This window comes from Egretta garzetta, unplaced genomic scaffold (assembly GCF_000687185.1).
Source record: "Egretta garzetta isolate BGI_Z169 unplaced genomic scaffold, ASM68718v1 scaffold105, whole genome shotgun sequence".
Taxonomy (NCBI): domain Eukaryota; kingdom Metazoa; phylum Chordata; class Aves; order Pelecaniformes; family Ardeidae; genus Egretta; species Egretta garzetta.
Window position 1 is genome coordinate 1321550 of NW_009259598.1, and position 6672 is coordinate 1328221.

Genomic DNA, 6672 nt, shown 5'->3' on the forward strand with positions numbered 1-6672 from the left:
CTGGGGGGATTTACACCCGTGATTTAGGTGGGGTTGTTCCACACTTGCTCTGCAGAACTTGGACCAAAGGTCAGAAAGCTGAAACGGGACGAGGTCTACATGGCTCAGCGGACACCCTCCTCGAACTCCATGGCAGCACACAAGTGGCACACGATCCACAATCCTTTTATCCTTGAGATCTTCCTGCAAACATCTGTAGCTGAACAACCGCAACGCACGTAATGACCACGGCCCAGCTGCACTTCCTTGAAAATGAAGCAATCCTACCACCAAGGCCCCACGCAGCAAGGCTTTGCCAAGGCAGTGGGACAGCTTTCTAAGAAGAAATGAGTCATTTTTAGAAGCTGGCACATGCGAGTGAGGGAAAGGCAGACCCACAAAGACAGCAAAATTCTGGCACTCTTACAGCTCGCTCAGACTTTGAGTCTTGCCTTTAAATCCATTCAGAGACAATCGTTTTGTTATTTGCGGGCAATGTTACTCCTGCTGGATCCCCATCTTTGTTACCCCCTGATGCAGATGTCTGCGGAAAAAGCGACCGAGCATCATTCCCAGCAGAAGCGTTGCGCTCCCTCCCTCCTAGAGTTTGCAGCTGGCAACTCCTCTGCTGCTGGGTGGAAAAAGCCACCCTCCCGCAGCGGCTTCTGCTGTGACAGATTTGTGTGGGCCATCACGCCAGGGGTAAAGCCCCCCCAGTAAGCACCACCCCAGCAAGAACCACCCCAGCTGCTGAGGAACGGACCTTAAAGGTCACCGGAGAAGGGTATCAGGAACGGATACCGTGATGCACTTGCTGTCCCTACCTGGAAGGTGCTCGGATGTGAAGCGTCCCGTTCTCCGCACGACGGGCTGCAGCCTTCTGGGGAGGGTGCTGCAGGAGGCAATGCCTTCACGCACACCTCTGCGTCTGGGGGAAAAAATAAAGAAGAAGAAGACAGGCTTGTAATGACTCGTGAAGGGGAAACCAAACAGAGGTCCTAAATAAGAATAACACCAAGGTTAGAGAAAAGGAATCGCACTTCAGAGCAAATAAATTAAAAACCCAGACTCTTGTCATATCTCCTAAATGTTCTGGTTTCTCTTCCTTTAATAATACTTTGGGTTTCTGCAGAATCTTTACCTTTATTTTCTCCTTGCTAGGAATTCCCTCCAGGCCCTATGTTCTTTCACCTTTTCACTTTCTATTTCTGCTACGACTGAAGAAACACAGAAGAAGAACATAGTTTTTCTCCTAACCAAAACTTCTCAACGCTTTGTTTTGATGCATTTTGACAGTTTCACAGTTCTCGGAAAAAATATTTAGACTGAAAAGAAGCAGTCGCTAAAGTTTTCCCTCCTAGTGAAAAGGGCATTTCCATTAAAAGAACAACAAAAGTACTCGAGATAGGTTTCTCAGCCAATGTAATCTTGGCCTGCACTGAAAAAAAGAGTCAATAAATGCAGATTTGGAGGTAACGTTGCTTCCCAGGTCATGTGGATGCCTTGAATTAATAAATCAGGGTGGAAAACTCCTTCCACTGAAAATCCAAGACAGCCAGTCCCTTTCTTCTTCATAACCACCAGCCCTAAAAGCCTTGCAGGCTGAGCAATGCCTTCCCCAACACCTGGACAAAGCTTGCTTCCAGGTTTTGTGCCTCCTGAGTCCTGGGCAAGCCAAGGGTTTGACAGACCCCACCCCCCCAAACCTGGAAGAGCCCTTGGGAAGGACCCTGACCCCTTTTCGCTGCCAGCACCGCGATGCTGCATTAGCAGGAGGGAAAGGCGAGCTATAACCCCCCGCCGGGAGGCTGAGCCGGCCGGGGCGCGTGCAGGGGAGGGTTACGCCATCCTGCTCCTGGAATAAGAGGCACCCAGTCCACTGGCATTCACCATTCAATGCTTGTTGCAGGTGCTTCTCTTACTTTCTCAGTTTGCTACCAGAACTGCCTGGGTGGGGAAATACCCAAGAACTTTTCTTATAGTTGCAGAAGGCACAGCTAAGGGTCCAGAGGTTCTGCTCAGGGAGGTATGTGCTGCCCCGCGGCTGAAAGTGCCAGCAGGAAAAGCTTCTCCCCAATTTTTTTCATATCTGGTGAACATCAGGCCCTTACTACAAAGCTTTGCCGGGCTGGAAATCTGCACCAGTGTAATTTAGGGCACATCAGCACATGAAAGTGAACTTAATTTAAGTGAGGGCATCACTTGACACGGCAATAGCTTTTCTCAATTAACTCCGCATGTAGGAAAGACCTTGAAATGCATTTTAAACTGCTATATTAAGGCCCTGTAAAATCCTTTGTGAACGCTATTATTCTGGCTCACTTTAAACCCGATACCCCAACCTGACATCAATACAAGGGTTGCAACCGTGACTTAGTAAGACATAACTATGCAGCTGAGTTGCGATAACACTTAACCCGCTGCAACACAACACCCTGCCAGTGACTCTGTACCATTTCTGCAGGGTTTTTGTTTGGTTTGGGTGGGTTTTTTTCTGATGCAAGGGCTGAGTCCTCTGAGACACCAAGCCAGCCCTCCCGGCACATCCCTGGGTACCATCCCCACCGTGCCAGCAGCCCAGCATCCCGCTGTGCACCACGCAGTACGAGTGGGTGATGCGGCACGGCGCCCGCTGGGGGTACCGGAGTTACACGCTCCCGTTGATTTGACCGCTGCGGGTCAAAATTAGCCCTGCCAAGTACTCCAGTAAAGCAGGTATTACTGGTCACGGTTGTTGAAGGCAAAATATTTGATGTCACATTAGTGCTGGGCTGGGTCTGTGCGTGTGGTTCATTAAAGAGGCTCAGCCAGAGAGTGGTAATTTGTTAAGCTGCATAACTTAATTGCTTGCAATCATCTGCCTATCCCCACGCTAAGCTACTCCTGACATGAAAGGCGGCTTGGAACTGTGTGTCTGTTAAAATTTATTCTTTTGGCTACTGAAGTGCAACTTCTGCAGGCAGGTAAGACTGAACCATTCCCCTTCCAGTTATCACGTGTGGGCAGCTCTGAGCACCAGCCTGCACCAGCTCTGCTACTGACAAACATTGGGGCCTACAAGAAGCCCCAATATTCAAAATTTACCTCAAAACTCAGCCTGACCTTTCAGCAAACAGCTGGCCACAAAGAGGGATGCAGAGCCCCCGGCCAGGCGAGCCCCCACGGGCGGCTGCAGGGAGCCGGGCTTGCGCCTGCTCCTCCCTGCGGGCAGAGAGAAATCAAAGGCTGAGCCCTAAAAAATGAAGGAGCCTTTTCTGCTGCTCAGCTCACTACAGAGAAGGTTCCTGTGATTGCCTGGAATGAGCCAGGACCGAGAAAGGCTCTGGTGCCTTCCAGAAGAGCCAGTGCTCCTGTGCATCCAGATACAGCTGTGTCCCATGGCAATGCTTTTTAACACGCTGAAAATTGGACTTTAATCCTAAGAAAGATCCTAATTCCCTCTAGTGGAGAGAGGGTGGAAATTCTAGCTGCAAGGCTCAGCAATCCAAGCAATCCACATCCAAGTTCTGAGGGGCCGCCAGCTCTTGTGCTGGCCCATTCAGGGCTACCTCAGCCCACAAGGAAAAACCCCAAGTGACAAGCTGGAAATTCCTATATTATTTCCTCTTATCCGGAACTTTTATTTCAACATAATTGAAAACTTGTAAAGACAAGCTTTTGTTCATTAGAAATAAGACTGGTTTGTCGCTTTTTTTTTTTTTTTAAATGGCTTTTCACGCTGAGTAGAACATTGACTCCTTTAAGAAGAAGAGCATGTTAATGGGCATGGGGCTACTCAACAGGGAAACTGAACCTGTGAAAACTCCACTAATTGTAACTCATGCTTCTTGGCTACTTTGCTGTGAATCTGTGGTTTTCTGGGCTTAAAATATCAAATTATCCTCTTGCATTTGTATGTGCAGGTAGTGGGTTGCATGTTCAGGTCTACTGAAGGGATGCTCTCAGCTGCAGGGCCAGGTGCCCATCTCAGCCACGTCCTGGCCCCATGCTGGCACAAGTCCCCTTGCCTCCCAAAAAGTACCGATCAAAGGCACTACGGCACCTCACTGCAAGTCCCTGACTTGGATGATGGGAGACCTCAGAGCACTCCTCCTCCCCATGGCATGACTTCCGGAAACTAAGTCCATTCAAAAAATTACAACTCGTTGCCATAGGTTGCAACCACAGACCTGGTATCACTCTGTACATCTGCTGGACTAATGTCTTACTGGTACTAGTGCAAGGATGCCTTTTTTAAATGGCTTTTCACGCTGAAAAATGAAATATTTTATTTTGCAATGCCGCGGCTGGCAGGTCTGAGCTGCTCCGAAGATGGCGATTGCCGTGGCGTTTCCTCCCCGGCCACCGCCACGTCCCTCGGGCAGCTCGGCGAGCACACGCACGCTCTCATCGGTGGCAGACAAACCAGGACAACTTTATGGCTGATGTAAATCAGAGAAGCACCGCTGGCTTTGGAGGAGCATTGCAGATTTATGCCAGGAGCTGACCCGGCATCTCTATTTTCAAAACTAGGGCAGATTGAAATATGCTGTTTTTCAATAATATATTCAGGTTAACAGGGCTTTTATATTTGGGCAATTAATCTTGCATAGACTGAGAACCTCTTGGGACAACGTGCAAAGGTTGCTAAGAAGAGGAAAACAAACACAGTTGTGTAACTCGGTTCTCCCATGTCTTTTCTTTCATGAACACACATTGCAGGGGGACGGCAGAGCTCTGGAACCCGGCAGCAACAGCACTTCAATAATCAGCAGCATGCCGAGACACCGTATAGGAATGACTTCACAAAGAGGTAGTATTACCTCATCTTGTATTACTGTAAAATGATTCAAACCAGAAATACTGAGGCATAAAGCTGCGGTGAGAGAGGAAAGCCAATACTGTGCTAGAGAAAGCCTTTCCAGTTTCTTCCAGGACCGTCCCCTCCCGCGGCACGTGCTCACGTACCGAAGGGGGGCCTGGGCTGTGCACGCACGCTTGTCTCGGTGTGTTTGTGCACAGAATTTGTGCTGGATTTAAAATCACTCTGGGTCCCCGTGCTGATCCCTGGTCAGTGCCACCAAAGACTCTTCCCAAACCTGACCCTTGTCCTTCTGCGCTCCCTCTCGCTGCCTCTCCTGCCCACCTGCCCCGCAGCACTCCCGCTACCTGCCAGCGTCCTCAGCTCGGTCAAGACCTAATGAACACTGCAGCTGATCTGCTCCTTATTACCCCATTTCTCCATGTACCTCCACGTCTTCACTTCTCCTTTTCTTTGCCCTAAAGCTTCAGTAAGACTGAAATGGGACTTTCAGGCCTGTAATTGCCTCTGCTATTTTTTTCCCCTTTGCATTTGCTATTCCCCAGTCATGCAGCATCATCCCCAGCTTCACAGATTTACCAAGATCCTCATGATTCACACAGAATCCCAGACTGGCAGGGGTTGGAAGGGACCTCGGGAGCTCACCCAGTCCCACCCCCCTGCCCAAGCAGGCTCACCCAGAGCAGGGGGCACAGGACAGCGTCCAGGCAGGGGTTGAATATCTCCAGAGAAGGAGACGCCACAGCCCCCCTGGGCAGCCTGGGCCAGGGCTCGGGCACCCTCCAAGTCAAGAAGTTCTTCCTCACGTTCAACTGGAACCTCTTGTGCTTCAGTTTGTGCCCATTGCCCCTTGTCCTGGCGCTGGGCACCACTGGGAAGAGTCTGGCTTTGTCCTCGTGACATCCATCCTTGAGATATTTGTACGTGGTGATGAGATCCCCTCTCAGCCTTCTCTTCTCCAGGCTGAACAAGCCCAGCTCCCTCAGCCTTTCCTTGTAGGGGAGATGCTCCAGTCCCTTTATCATCCTTGTTGCCCCCCTCTGGACTTGACGCTTAGTTTTTAATTCTTCCAGCATATCGGGCTCCAAAATGGCCCGGGAATACAACGGCTGTATGCCAAGCAAACCAGTAATCATGGGTTTGTGCTCAAACTACCAACTACTTGCTTTCCGCCCAAGCTGCCAAAGCCTGGTGTGGGCAACGCGGCCCAGCAATCTGTGCGGTGGCCGCCTCAGCGGAGAGGTGGCCGACTGCGATGGAAACCATTCGGTCGCATGCAGTAGCTGCGCGTGGCGTGGCAGAAGTTTCCAATCGCAAATAGCAACCAACTGGGAAAGGATACGCAGGTGGCTACCACTTGATTAATGTGTGCTGCATCTGCTATTTCCAAGTGGCAATTACACTACATAAACACGCCGCTGCAATAGCAGTGCATTGATTTATGCTAGCCCCAAATCTGTCCCTTCACACCGTTTTTTTTTTCTTTCTTTCTCCTCCCATAAAAAATAATTTCCTTCTGAGCCCAGTAAAACAGAAGATCCCATTGGTTCTATGTTATAACGGTAATATCGCATTCTGCTAGGAACCAGCAATTCTGCCCCTGGCCATGAAATTCAGGTAATGACCCATAACTGAAGTAAATTAGTGTTTAATTTCCCATCCCTTGCAGAGAGCTTACTAATGGAAATTGATTTCTAGCTTTTTTCTTTTTCATTTAACATGCTTGTGTAATGTCTTTATTTTAGATTCAAGTGGGTTTCTGTGAATTTTAGCCAAAAGGCTGATGTACAGGCGGCCACCGAAGGCATCTGGTTAATCAGGGTTGTGTTAAAGGGTGCATGGGGGACGGGCAGGGCAGGGACACCCTCGTACAGGCAGCGGACACATCCTCA